The sequence below is a fragment of the Zingiber officinale genome, chromosome 1B, assembly GCF_018446385.1.
Source record: "Zingiber officinale cultivar Zhangliang chromosome 1B, Zo_v1.1, whole genome shotgun sequence".
NCBI lineage: Eukaryota > Viridiplantae > Streptophyta > Magnoliopsida > Zingiberales > Zingiberaceae > Zingiber > Zingiber officinale.
In genome coordinates, this window is record NC_055986.1 from 62,189,804 (window position 1) to 62,205,942 (window position 16,139).

Below are 16,139 nucleotides of genomic sequence, written 5' to 3' on the forward strand. Positions count from 1 at the left end.
ATGGCCCCAGCAAAGCTGAAGGAACTTCAGGAGCAATTACAGGAGCTGCATGACAAGGGCTTCATACGCTCTAGTCACTCACCATGGGGAGCGCCTATATTGTTCGTGAAGAAGAAGGACGGGAGCATGCGCCTGTGTATAGACTACAGAGCACTGAATCAAGTCACAATCAAGAACAGGTATCCTCTTCCCAGAATAGATGACCTGTTTGATCAGCTAAAGGGAGCAGCAGTGTTCTCTAAAATAGACCTCCGGTCAGGATATCACCAGGTTAGAGTTAAAGAAGGTGATATACCCAAGACGGCTTTCAGGACCAGATACGGACATTATGTGTTCGTAGTCATGCCATTTGGCAAGACAAATGCTCCAGCTACCTTTATGGACCTTATGAACAGAGTATTCAGAGAATACCTAGACAAATTTGTTATTGTGTTCATCGATGACATTCTTGTCTATTCAGGAACTCAGGAAGAATACACAGAGCACCTGAAGACAGTACTACAGATCCTTCAGTAGAACCAGCTGTACGCCAAGTTCACGAAGTGTGAATTCTGGCTCGATCAGGTGTCCTTTCTGGGTCACATCATCTCTAAGGATGGTATTATGGTAGACCCTAGTAAAATAGAGGCTGTGAGCAACTGGAAAAGACCTAAGAATGCTAGTGAAATCAGAAGCTTTTTGGGACTAGCAAGTTATTACAGAAAATTCGTAGAGGATTTCTCCAGGATAGCCTCCCCACTGACAGCTCTCACCAGGAAGAACAGAAAATTTTAGTGGACAGAGGACTGTGAGAACAACTTTATGGAGCTCAAAAGAAGATTGACCAGTGCACCTATTCTGACTCTACCAGAAAACACGGACAGCTTTGATATTTATAGTGATGCCTCTAAGTTGGGACTAGGAGCAGTACTGGTGCAAGAAGGTAAGGTGATCGCCTATGCCTCTAAACAACTCAAGGACTATGAGAGGAACTACTCCACTCATGATCTTGAGCTTGCAGCAGTTGTCTTTATCCTCAAAATTTGGAGACATTACTTGTATGGAGCTTAGTGCAGAGTGTATACAGATCATCAGAGTCTAAAATACTTCTTCACTCAGAAGGATCTGAATATGCGACAGCGTAGATGGCTCGAACTGATCAAAGATTATGATATAGACATCCTCTACCACCCAGGAAAAGCCAATAAGGTGGCAGACGCACTTAGCAGGAAGTCCAGCGCCACCTTACTATCCCTAGCAGTCATGTCACCGCCCCTACAAAAGGAAATCACAAATTTCAGTCTCGAACTTATAGTGGGAGAGCTCTCTACTATGACATTAGAATCCACCTTGCTTGGTGACATCCAGACAGCTTAGGGACAGGATCACGAAATTCAGAAAATCAAGCAAGGGCTAGCAGGATCAGAAAGTGGAGGATTCTGATTATCTGATAGTGGGGCATTGTATTTTGGTGACAGAATATGCGTTCCGAATCAGGAGGAATTAAAGAGAAAGATATTAGATGAGGCTCACAGGACTCCCTACGCAATGCATCCGGGTTCCACCAAGATGTACCAAGACCTAAAGAGACGTTTTTGGTGGCCTGGGATGAAAAAAGACATCACTAGATATGTTAGTACCTGTCTGACCTGCCAGAGGGTTAAGGCAGAACACCAGAGATCAGGAGGAGTTCTGTAGCCTATTCAGATTCCAGAATGGAAGTGGGAAGATATTTCCATGGACTTCATAGTGGGACTACCTAGAACCATGAATGGTTTTGATGCTATCTGGGTAATAGTCGACAGATTGACTAAATCAGCCCATTTCTTAGCTATCAGGATATCTTACTCCATGGAGCAGCTAGCTCAGTTGTATCTCAAGGAGATCGTTAGACTACATGGAGTCCCACGGACCATTATATCAGACAGAGATAGTAGGTTCACATCACACTTCTTTAAGTGTGTATAGTCAGCATTGGGCACTAAGTTAAGATTAAGCATAGCTTTCCATCCTCAGACAGATGGTCAGACGGAGCGAGTAAATCAGGTACACAAAGATATGCTCCGAGCATGTCCCCTAGACTTCAAGGGAAGTTGGTGCAAATATCTGAGTTTAGCAGAATTTGCATACAACAATAGCTATCAGGCCACCATCGGTATGGCACCTTACGCGGCTCTCTAGGGGCGGAGGTGTAGATCTCCAATGTGCTGGTATGAAAGTGGTGAACAGAAAGAACTAGAACTTCAGACAGATCTAGTAGCAGATACCACAGCAGCTATACAGCAGATCCGCCAAAGGATAGAGACAGCTCAGAGCCGCCAGAAAAGCTATGCTGATACACGGTGCAGACCCTTAGAGTTTTAAGTTGGGGATACCGTATTTCTCCGAGTGGCTCCCATGAAGGGAGTAATGCGTTTTGGGAAGAAGGGCAAACTAAGTCCCAGATATGTGGGACCATACCTTATCACCAGAAGAGTTGGCAAGGTAGCATATGAACTAGAACTACCCCAGGAGAAGTCAGCTATCCACAACGTATTTCATGTCTCTATGCTGAAGAAGCATATCCCAGATGCCACCCAAGTGATTGAGTCCCAGTCGGTACAAGTCCGCGAAGACCTCTGCTATGACAGTCGGCCTATTCATATAATAGACCGAGCAGTTAAGAAATTACAGAAAAAGGAAGTACCATTAGTAAAAGTTATTTGGCAAAGTCACACAGCAGAAGAGGCAACTTGGGAGACAGAAGCCAGTATGAGACAGAAGTACCCCAGAGTTATTATAAGTTCGAGGATGAACTTTTTATAAGGTATGGGGGATTATAACACCCAAAAATTCTCAAATAAATTTTAAAATTATTCTATGATTTTTCTGGAATTTTAGAATATTTTTATGGAATTTTTGGAGTAGCAGAAGTAACAAAATTAAATAAAACCATAAAACAGCTTAAGCGGGAATCAAACCCGAGACCTAGCGAACTCTATGCCTTATGGATGACTTAGTAACCATGTGGCCCCAGCAGGGGTGTGCTGAAAGAAAAGGGAAACAATTATATTTAAGGTTGAGTTGAGGTGAAATTAATCACTTAATATAAATAGGAGATTTAAGTGGGGGATGATTTTTATCGATAGTTTCTCTCCCTCAAACCCTCACCCGCCGACCCTTCTCCCTCCCTCACCTCTCAGCGCCCAAGTCCAAGGAAGAACCTAGGGTTCCATCCCTACGGCCATAGGAGTATCGTCCGGCAACATCAAGGGTGCGAGGATGCTTCTCTCCGCGAGAAGAACGCATAGACGCGAGACGATCATCGAAGAGATCCCTTCTCCAGTAAACCTAGTGATTGGATTGTAAGGAAATCTAGTGCAGAAAATAAGAAACCCCTCACCTGCAGTATAAGTAGCTCTTTTCACTATTTTATGCCTTAGTTTAGTTATATACAGATTTTCAGCACATAGGGTGTGAATTAGTGCACACCAAATGTTTGATAAAATGCTTAGCTCAGTTAAATGCAACATAGGCATTTTTAATAGCTTAGGAAAATGCAATAGGAGTATTTTATAGCATACTTAGCCTTTCTTCAGCTTATATGGGACAGATGGTCCAATGGGTGGGCTCCCACAGTCACCTCTAGGTTCAGATAACCTAGTTCTAGGTTTAGATAACCTAGTAAGAGCAAGGTAAGGTATATTAGCTACAAATCAGTATTTTACTTTTCAGTGGCAATGTACTGGACTTCATTTGTCCTTGGGTTGGGCTCCCACAGTCGTCCCTAGGTTTAGATAACCTAGTAAACTCTACTAAATTCATGTCTTGCAACTCCGGGTCTAGTTAGGGATGCGCGCATAGCAAGTACAATTGCCGGGCCCATCAGCAGCATGATTAGTATTTTCTTCTATATATGATAAATAGTTTTTCAAAGCTTCACAATTTAGTTATGTGATTACAGTTCAGAATTTGTATCAGCTTAGCATTAGTTTAGTTAGCTATAGTATCAGTTTAGTTCTATCTTGTTTATACTAGAAGATATTGCCATGATCAGCTTTTGATTTCTATGTTTTTTATGATAGTATGTCATTCCATGCTTTAACATGATCAACATATGTTTTAAATAGCATTCTTTAAAAAGCATAAATTACATCGTATGCATGTTTTGTGAGGTAGATGGTTTCTTACTAAGCTCCCAAGCTTACAGATACTTCTTTTTCCTTATACTGCAGATAAAGGTAAAGAAAAGATGGATTAGCAGAGGCCGGAGGTCAATGCAACCAAGATATGTGTGGAAGAGGATCTTGGAATAAATATCTTTGGAGAAACTAGCGACTTAAGAACTTAGTATTTCTTGTAGTGTTACTTTTCTTCACTTATAGTTAATTAAGTGTCTTGAATTGCGATAGTTATGCTTAGATTACTGATTGTCATGATCTTAGTTGGCTAGCCATGAATAATGATAGGTCTAGTAGCTTTGTTTTGCTCATAGAGTTGATATATGTGATTTGGGCACGAAACAGTGCTGAAATCAGACATCTGATACGAAATCAGAAACCCCAATTGATCAGCCGATCGATTGGAGGCTCCTCAATCGATCAACTGATCGATTGGGAAGCTTATTCCATGAACAGTAAGCTCCTGGATCGATCAGCCGATCGATCTGAGCTATTATCGCGAACAGAGAGTTAATGGATCGATCAATCGATCGATCGGGGAATTAGCCTCATGAACAGAGAGCTTTGGAATCGATCACTGGATCGATTGGAAAGCCTGGATTGATCAGCCGATCGATCCAGAAGTTACCCCGTGCACAGTAGCGAGTTGGATTGATCAGTGGATTGATCCAATAGCTTCCAATCGATTGAGTTCGATCCCAATCGATTGGGAAGCTGGGTTTCGACCATGAAACCTTGTAGTTCTGTTCCTTGACCATAAGGGATGTAGGATATGACAAGTACATCCTAGATTATACCCCTTAGCATATGATTGATGATAAAAATAGTGATTTGAGTATTAGTTCCAGATTTGTGGTAGCAATTAGCAAAGTTTTTAATTAGTGCAGTTTTTCCGCACCTAGACTTTAGGGATGGTCAGGGAGTAAGTTAGCACAGCATAATGTGACGGTCCGGCCTCGCAGCCTAGTTAGTAGGAGGCGGGTGCAGTAGCGAGTTGGATTGATCAGTGGATCGATCCAATAGCTTCCAATCGATTGAGTTTAATCTCAATCGATTGGGAAGCTGGGTTTCGACCACGAAACCTTGTAGTTCAGTTCCTTGACCATAAGGGATGTAGGATATGACAAGTATATCCTAGATTATATCCCTTAGCATATGATTGATGATAAAAATAGTGATTTGAGTATTAGTTCCAGATTTGTGGTAGCAATTAGCAAAGTTTTTAATTAGTGCAGTTTTCCGCACCTAGACTTTAGGGATGGTCAGGGAGTAAGTTACCACAGCATAATGTGACGGTCTGGCCTCGCAGCCTAGTTAGTAGGAGGCGCGTTGTTACAACTGGCTTATCCAAACTCCAAGGCACAATGGCAAAAGCTAGTTTAGCTAACTCATCTGCAACTTGATTATTCGTTCGATGGATTTTCCTTATACTTACTTCTTGAAATTTAGCTTTCAACTTGTCAAAAGCCTCTACATATAGCTTGAGCCTTTCATTATTGATTCCAAAGCTACCTGTTAATTGTTGTGCCGTCAATTGGGAGTCAGAATGAATTATCACTTTAACATCTCCCATATGCTTAGCAGCTTGCAAACCTGCTATTAAGGCTTCATATTCTGCTTCATTGTTGGTAGCTCTATAATTCAATCTGACAGATAAATGTATTCGATTCTCCCTAGGAGATATGAGAAGAACTCCAATCCTACTACCTTGACCAGTAGAAGATCTGTCCACGTAGATAAGCTAGGTTCCCTCCGTTTAGGGGCTTGGAATTTCTGTTATGAAGTCAACTAAAGCTTGGCTTTGATGACCGCCCGAGGTTGATACTGTATATCATACTCGCCGAGTTCGGTTGTCCATTTGATTAGTCTCTTGGATGCTTCTGGGTTGATAAGCACCCAACCAAGAGTGCTATTAGTTAACACTATAATTGAGTGTGACAAAAAATAAGGGTGTAACCTTCGAGCTGTTAGAACCAATCTGTAAGCTAATTTTTTGAGTGTTGTATATCGACACTCTGCTCCTTTTAACAGATGGCTCAAGAAATACACTGGTAATTGTTCTCTTTCTTTCTGCCTCACTAATACAGAATCGATGGCATGATCATTAGTGGATAAATACATCCACAAAGTTTCTCCTACTACTAGTTTAGTTAGTATAGGAAGAGTAGACAAATACTCTTTTAAGTCTTCTAACGCCTTACTACAATCCTCATCCCAATGGAACTTGGTTGCTTGTCGGAGTACCTTGAAGAAAGGGATACTCTGATCAGCTGACCGAGAGATGAAGCGGGACAGGGCGGTAATCCTTCCTGTCAATCTTTGAGCCTCCTTCAAGTTCTTTGGGGGAGTCATGTCCTGCAATGCCTTTATCTTGCTGGGGTTGGCTTCTATGCCTCGTTCGGTCATCATGTATCCTAGGAACTTTCCACTCTTGGCTCCGAATAAACACTTTCCAGGATTGAGTTTGAGCCCATACCTTCTCAGATTCCTACAAGTTTCTTCAATATCAGCACATAAACTAGAAGCCCTTATAGTTTTTATAAGGATATCATCCACATAAACTTCCATATTTCTACCGATCTGTTTCTGGAAAACCTTGTTCATAAGTCGCTGATAAGTATCCTCTGCATTCTTAAGACTAAAAGGTATAACATTATAGCATTAAGTACCTTCAGCAGTTATAAAGCTAACATTTTCTTGATCAGCCTTAGCAAGTGGGATCTGATGATACCCTTGATAAGCATCTAGCATGCTAATAAATTCACAGTCGGTTGTTGAATCCACCAATTGATCTATATGGGGCAGAGAGAAATAGTCCTTTAGACAAGCTTTGTTGAGATCTCTGAAGTCGCGCCATTTGTTGCACGTCTTAGAAACCAGAACCACATTTGCCAGCCATCTTGGGAATTATACTTCTCGAATATATCCCACTTCTAGTAGCTTATTTACTTCTTCTTTGATAATTTTATTTTGATCAGCTCTGAAATCTCTCTTTTTTTGTTTGATGGGTCGGGCATCAAGATAAACATGCAGAGCGTGTTCCATAACTGTTGGGGTGATGCCTTTCACCTCCTTAGGCGTCTAGGTGAACACATCGATGTTTCTTGTCAGACATTTTATCAGATCCTCTCTGAGATCAGGATCCAAGTCGGAAGCGATATGCGTGGTAGCTTCTGGTCGATCAGGCTATATTTGCACCTCCTCCTTTTCTTCATATATGAGAGTGGGTGGTTTTTCATGAATTGCATTGATATACATCCTTTGAGCTTTCTTGGCAGTGTTAGCTTCCGCCCTGACAATCTCCACATAGCACTTTCATGTTGTTATTTGATCTCCTTTAACTTCCCCTACTTGATCATCCATGGGGAATTTTATTTTTTGACAGAAAGTATAAATAACCGCCCTGAATTCATTCAGGGCCGGTCGACCAAGGATAACGTTATAAGCTGAGGGGGCATCCACCACTATGAAAACCAATCATCGAGTTCGCATAAGGGGTTCCTCCCCTCAAAGATATATCCAGCTTTATCTGACCCAAGAGTTGCACCTTATTGCTTGTGAATCTATATAATGGGGTGACCATAGATTGAAGCTCGCTCGGGTCAATCTGTAATTGGTCAAAAGCTTGTTTAAAAATGATGTTGACAGAGTTGCCAGTGTCAATAAAAGTACATGAGATATTATAATTGGTCATAACAACCTTGATTATCAACGCATCATCATGGGGCACTTTTACCCCTACCAAGTCTTTGGGTCTAAAACTGATGTATGGTCCAGCTACCTTCTCAGCACTACACCCGATGGCATGAATAGTTAATCGTCGAGTGTGCGACTTCCTCGCTCGGTTGGAATCACCATCAGTTGACCCTCCTGCTATCCTGTTAATGCTACCTCAAGCAGCATTACTATGATTTTTTTCCTGTTTGGCTGATGATGGCTCTGATTATACCTGGCTGGGTGCTTGAGTCGATTCCCCAGTGAGTGGTAATATTCTTGCTTGTGACCCGCTCGGCTGACACTCAATATTGAGTGGACTATTTTGTCAAGGATATTGCCAGCGGTTTTGAGTTGGAGAGCACTGACGATATCTATTATTGCCTGCTTGGTGATTTTTCAAAATGAAACAATCCTCAGTACTATGAGTATTGGTCAAATGATAGGTGCACCACCTTTGGAGAAACTGTTGAGGAGCTCTCATGTGTTGCACTACTTGAGGTCGCGGCTCAGTATGACGAAAGGGCAAGTCTGCTCGAGGCCCTTTAGGAGGTTGAACAAGTCCTCCCGGGTGGGCTATCATCGGAACCTGTGCAGAAGCATTAACTTCTTTCTTGCGTGCAGCTTGAGCTTCTTCCACATTGATAAATTCAGAGACCCGTTCAATCAATATATTAAAATTGGTAGGAGGATTCCTAACCAAGTCCTTGAAGAAATCATTATCATTAAGCCCTTGAGAAAAGGCGCTTACCATGTGTTGGTTGCTACTGGGAATATCGTACTGGTTCCCTTGTACAAAAATTTTGTACAAGTTCTGAACCATTCCTAACAACTTATTCTGTTCTTTAGAAATTATATTTGAAATCATAAATAGAACTTAACATTATTAATTCCAAATTCAACTTATCTGTTCTTAGTGTTTTAGACTTGGATCGCAAACGATGCTTAACATTATTAATCCAAATCCACCTATGTTACAAATTTAATTAAATATTAATTTCAGAGATTGGCTTCCAGGTTAAACATGGCGAGGCACTAGGCCTTCTTGGGTATGGGAGGATCCACCACTTCCTAGACAAACCCTTTCAACGAAATTTAATATTTAATTTCCTTATAGTAACCCTAGGTTTAACCAAAAAGAACAATCGAATCACAAGTTCGAAAAACAAAAGAAATACAAAATCGAAAAACATAAATTCGATTACCTAGATTCATTAGTCTCTTGTGTTTGGTATTTCAAGATCTAAATAAAAGGATGAACTAGTTATGATGCGGAAACTAATAACTAGGTATACCTTTTATAGCTTATAGACCTCACGATCTTCTGCCGTATTCCTCTTCTTATCCCGGGCGTCGTGTGGGTGACGATCTACCGAGACGAGAATCCACCCAAGCTTCCTTCTTCTCCAAGCAAGTTTCGGCTACCACAAGAACTCCAAGTGAAGATGAGGTTCGTTCACCACCACCAAGCTCCAAGGGATGCTAGAAATAAAGCCTCCGTTCTCTACTTCTTCTCCAAGCAAAATCCGGCCACCAACAAGCTCCTTGAGAGTTGATGTCGCCGGCCACCAATGAAGAAGAAAAGGAGGAGAGGAAGAAGATGAGGGCCAGCCACCACAAGGAAGAGAAGAGAGGAATACTAGATGTATGTTCTTTTTTTTTTGTGAGGTGAGGCACTTCTACCCTCTCTTTTATATTCCTTGGTCTTGGAAAATTAAGGAAAGTATTAATAAAAACTTCCTTATTTTCCTTGCCATTGAAAAGGAAAATTTAACTAATTAAAAATCCTTTTCTCTATTAATGTGGCCGGTCATATCTAATCCTCCAAGGAAAGTTTTAAACATAAAATTAAAACTTCCTAATTTGTTTCCGGAAACTTTTAAATAAAGATTTCTCTTTTAAGAATTTCTTTCATGGTTGGTCATAAAAGGAAACTTTTATAAATTAAAATATCTCTATTAAAACATGTGGATGATTTACAAAAGGAAAGTTTTCTCTAAAATTAAAATCTTCCTTTCAATCTACAAATAAGTAAAGATATCAAATCTTTTCTTAATCTTTTGTAGAAACTATAAAAGGAAAGATTTAAATTTTAAAACTCTCTTTTAAAATCATGATGATGGTTAAAAAAGGAAAGTTTTATCAAAAATTAAAATCTTCCTTTTAACTACAAATAAGAAAAGATATCAAACTTTTCTCTTAATCTTTTGTAGAAAACTATAAAAGGAAAGATTTAAATTTTAAACTCTCTTTTAAAACCATGGCTTCCACATAAGAAAAGATTTTAAAAATAAAATCCTTTTAATTTATTTTAGCTGGCCACCTAAGCTTGGGTTTAAGCTAGGGCTGGCCACCAACTCACCTTGGTTTGGCCGGCCCTAGCTTGGGCTCCAAGCTAGGCTTGGCCGGCCACCTTAAGGTGGGTAAGAAGGTGGATATCGGTGGATATAATACTTTATAAATAAGAGGCTATGACAGGGGCCGAGAGGAGGAATTGGGTTTGGTCTCCCGATGAACTTGAGCTTCCCGTGTTCGCCCCGAACACCCAACTCGAGTTCATCAATAATATCTCATTCCAATAAAGAGTTATTATTGAACTACTGCATCAATCCCATATTACGATATGGGCTCCTTCTTATCATGACTGTGTTAGTCTCCCTGTGTTAAAGATATAGAATGCCCACTAATTAAATGAGTTACTGGCAACTTACTTAATTAATATCTAGCTCCAAGAGTAGTACCACTCAACTTCATCGTCATGTCGGACTAAGTCCACCTACAGAGTTTACATGACAATCCTTATGAGCTCCTCTTGGGAACATCATCAACCTAGATTACTAGGACATAGTTTCATTCTATAATCAACAACACACCATATAAATAATACCATTTCCCAACTTATCGAGCCTATTGATTTATCGAACTAAATCACACCCTTTGATAAATTAAAGAAATGAATATTGAGTATATGTGTTTGTTATTATATCATAATTAAGAGCACACACTTCCATAATAACAAAGGTCTTGTTCTTTTATGTAGTCAGTATAAAAAGAACTTACCTTAAATGGTCCTGCTCAATACACTCAGAGTGTACTAGTGTAATTTTATAGTTAAGATAAACTAATACCAAATTACACTACGACTATTCAAATGGTTTGTTCCTTTCCATCTTAGTCATGAGCTACTGTTTATAATTTATAAGGAATTGATAACATGATCTTCTGTATGTGACACCACACACCATGTCATCTACAATATAAATTAATTGAACAACTACACTTAGCATATAAATGTAGACATTTGACCAATGTGATTTTTTATTTCAAAATAAATGTTTACAAAATACTAAGCTTTTAATATACACTCTAACAATCTCCCACTTATACTAAAAGACTATGTTGTCATAAAAACTGCCATACATCTTATTCTCATTCCTCAACATGTCGATCAAAATCTTTCGCCTGAAGGGCCTTAGTGAAAGGATCTGCCAAGTTATCTACTGATGCAATCTTGGCGACAACAACTTCTCCTCGCTTTACGATGTCTCGTATTAGGTGGTACTTACGCTCTATGTGTTTACTTGCCTTATGAACTCATGGTTCCTTCGAGTTTGCTACTGTACCACTATTATCACAATAAATTATGATGATTTTGGGCAAACCAGGAATCACATCTAAGTCCATTACGAAGTTCCTGAGCCACACAACTTCTTTGGCTGTCTCAGAGGCTGCCACATACTCAGCTTCCATGGTTGGGTCAGAAACACATTTCTGCTTAACACTCCTCCATGCAATGGCTCCACCTCCTAAAGTAAACACATAGCCTAATGTAGACTTACTATTGTCCCTATCTGATTGGAAGTCGGAATCCGTGTAACCCACAAGGAGAAAATCATCTGCTTGGTAAACTAGCATATAATCTCTAGTCCTTCTCAAGTACTTTAATATATGCTTTGCAGCATTCCAATGTCCTTGTCTAGGGTTACTTTGATATCTGCTAACTATGCCCATGGCAAAACAGATATCCGATCTCGTGCACAACATAGCATAGATTAGGCTTCCGACAGCCGAAGCATAAGAAACTGCCTTCATGTCCTCTATCACCTTTGATGTCTTTGGAGACATCTCTTTAGATAAAGCTACTCGATGTCTAAAAGGTAGAAAACCTTTCTTGGAATCTTGCATGCTAAAACGAGCAAAAATTGTATCGATATATGAAGCTTGGGACAAGCACAACATTCTTTTCTTGCGATCCCTTATTACTTTGATCCCAAGAATATGTGTGCATTCTCCTAAGTCCTTCATATCGAATTGTTTGGACAACCATACCCTTACTTCCGACAACACTTTGATATTGTTTCCAACTAACAAAATGTCATCTTCGTATAGTACAAGAAATACCATCACGTTTCCATCACACTTCTTGTATACACAAGACTCATCCGGACACTGAATAATCCATACGACTGGATTACTTCATTAAATCAGATGTTCCAAGATCTTGAAGCTTGCTTCAGTCCATAAATAGACCGATTTAGCTTGCACACTAGATGCTCTTTGCCTTTTTCAATAAACCTCTCTAGTTGCTTCATATGGATGTTTTCTTCAAGACTTCCGTTAAGGAAAGCTGTCTTGACATCCATTTGTCAAACCTCATAATCCATATGAGCAGCAATGTATAAGAGTATCTGGATAGACTTAAGCATGGCCACCGGCGAAAAAGTTTCCTCATTATCGATTCCCTCTTTTTGAGTGTACCCTTTCGCAACAAGCCTTGCTTTGAAGGTTTCCACCTTCCCATCTGTCTCTCTTTTCCTTTTGTAGATCCACTTACATCCAACGTATTTTACACCATTTGGTGGTTCTACAAACTCCCAGACCTTATTAGAATATATACATTCTATTTCAGGATTCATCACTTTTTGCCAAGTTGCTGCATCTATATCTTGGAGTATTTCGTCATTGTTGGGTTTTTCGGGCCGCGAAAACCGCATTTTCGCGTCGCGGAAACCCCGAATCACCCATGCCACTAGATCTCGTGCGAAGAAAACTTTCGAAAATACGAGTACGAGTTTAAGGCTTCAATCTACAGTAGATCTACAAAGCAAGAAAACATTTTTATACCTTTGAAGCGTGCCTTTCGCGTATCCCGCTCGTCCAAAATGCCGAATCTCTAGACCGTCAAGCGTACGGTCCTCTAGAAGTATCCACACGGACAACTTAGGTGGAGAAGACCTAAACAAAAGGTGTGCTAGCACCTTGATAGGTCACGGCAAGAAGAGGAGAGGGAGAGAGCAAGAAGAACTCAAGGAAGAAGAAGGAATCAATATGCCTTGAATGAAAAATCAATTTCATTCACAATGATAAGTGGCCGGCCACATCTCCAAGGTGTAACCTCCATTCTCATTAAATGTAGCCATTAAAGAGAATGGAGTTGTAACTCCCATGAGGTGGCACACTTGGATGATGTGGCACATTATCATTGGTCCACATCTTGCCATCTCACTAATGATGTGGCAATTAGTCAAGTCAAACTTGACTCTTCCTCTTTCTCTCAAGTTAAGTCAAACTTGACCAAATCTCTTCCATGGTTGATCGAATCCAACCATTTGATTCAAGCCAACTTAATATAATGAATCTAATTCATTTAACTAAATTGATTCAATGAGTCATAATCTAAATTAGACTCATCGAACACATGAATCAACTTGAGTCCAACTCAAGTTAGCCCAATTAGGATTACTCTTAATCCAATTTGATTCATCAAATGAATCTAATCCTCTTGGTTCATCATATGAACCTAATCTCTATCTAATTGTCCTTAGTGTGTGACCCTATAGGTTCTTATAACATTGGCAATACCCTAAACTCATTTAGGAGCATAAGTAATGAGTGGTATCTAGCAACACATCATTACTACCCAAGTTACAAGAATGTTGAGATCCAACATCACCTTGTGACTACTAATTGTGACTCCTCACAATATATGACAAGTGTCCTTCTATCCTAGACATCTAGATTGTTCAATGTGAGGCATAGACCGTGTCATCCTCTGACCAATCTAAATCTTGAACTCCAAGTAGACTCACTAAATCAAATGAGCTCAATATCCTATATTGAATCATTTGGGCATGGCCATGCACTTCGTGGTCTCACTCTATCAAGAATACCGATGTCTCTCCCGTCATATAGGAGGGATAGATCCCATCTACATCACTCACATCGCTCTGCATAATTTGTTATATACCCAGTAATCGCCTTTATAGTCCACCCAGTTACGGGTGACGTTTGACGAAACTAAAGTACATAACTCCTTATGTAGAGATCTATGGTGACTTCAGGTCTAAGGACTAGTAGTCATACTAATAGCCACATGAGAAAGTATATGACACTCATATAACGATCCATGATACTTTCTCATGGCGGGTCATTCAGTATACATTCTCTAATGTATACCCAAGTGTCAACTTGATATCTCTATATCCATGACTTGTGAGATCAAGTCATCGAGTTGACCTACATGCTAGTCTTATTGCATTAACATTGTCCCTGAATGTTAATACTCGACTAGGAATGATTAAGAGTAGTGTTCCTTATATCATCTCACTATCAGTTCAACTAACCGATTGATATAGGTGAGAACCGTCAATTCAAGGACATTATTATACATAGTTTATTTGGCACCAATACAAGTAAGTATAATAACCAAAATCCAAATGCCTTTATTTATATAGATAGAATATGATACAACAAGTCCAAAATACAATCATCAAATGATTGGCTCTAGGGCTCTAGCTAACAATCTCCCACTAGCACTAGTGCCAATCAGTGTAGGCTCTAAGCCCCAATGACCTACTGTGACCATCATGCTTCCTCTGTGCCAAAGCCTTGGTCAAGGGATCTGCGATGTTAGCCTCTGTAAGTACTCTTCAAATCTTCACATCTCCTCTCTCGATGATCTCTCGAATGAGATGGAAGCGCTGTAGTATGTGTTTGGTCCGCTGGTGTGAGCGAGGTTCCTTCGCCTGTTCTATAGCTCCATTGTTGTCACAATAGAGCTCAATGGGGTCGGCAATGCTAGGAACCACCCCAAGTTCAGTGATGAACTTGCGGATCCAAACTGCCTCCTTTGTTGCCTCTGATGCAGCAATGTACTCGGCTTCTGTTGTAGAATCAGCTACTGTATCCTGCTTCGAACTCTTCCAGCTGACAGCACCACCAATAATGAAAAATACGAACCCCGACTGCGATCTATAGTCATCCTGGTCGGTCTGGAAGCTAGCATCATTGTAACCCTTTACAGCTAGCTCATCATTGCCTCCATATATCAAGAAATATTCTTTAGTCCTTCTTAAGTACTTAAGAATATTCTTGACCGCTATCCATTGACTTTCACCTAGATCTGACTGGTATATGCTCGTCATGCTCAAAGCATACGAGACATCAGGTCGAGTACATTGCATGGCGTACATGATCGATCCTATGGCTGAGGCATAAGGGATCTGATCCATGCGGTCTCTCTCCTCTCTAGAAGAGGGACCTTGAGTCTTCGAAAGACTCACGCCATGTGACATCGGCAGAAATCCCTTCTTGGAGTTCTGCATTGGCAAACCGTAGGAGTACCTTATCAATGTATGTACTCTGACTTAGGCCAAGAAATCTCTTAGATCTATCTCTATAGATCTGTATCCCTAGAATGCGGGATGCCTCACCTAAGTCCTTCATTGAGAAGCAACTCCGTAGACAGGTCTTGACAGACTGAAGCATAGGGATGTCCTTCCCAATGAGTAGTATGTCATCCACATACAATATGAGGAAGACAACTATATCCCCTACAACCTTCTTGTAGACACAAGGCTCATCTTCATTCTTGATGAAACCAAACTGTTTGATTACATCATCGAATCGAAGATTCCAGCTCCGAGAAGCTTGCTTTAGTCCATAAATGGACCTATGCAGCTTGCATACTCTGCTAGTATGCTGTGGATCTACAAAACCCTCAGGTTGTGTTATGTACACATCCTTGAGCAGGTTTCCATTCAGAAACGCGGTTTTGACATCCATCTACCATATCTCATAGTCATGGTAGGCTGCAATAGCAAGCATGATCCGAATGGACTTAAACATCGCTACTGGAGAAAAGGTTTCATCATAGTCAATACCATGAATCTGCTTGAAACCTTTAGCTACCAAGCGACCCTTATAGATAAGTCTATCCATGTCAGTCTTTCTCTTAGAGACCCACTTACACCCAATGGGTTTTACCCCTTCAGGTGGATCAACCAA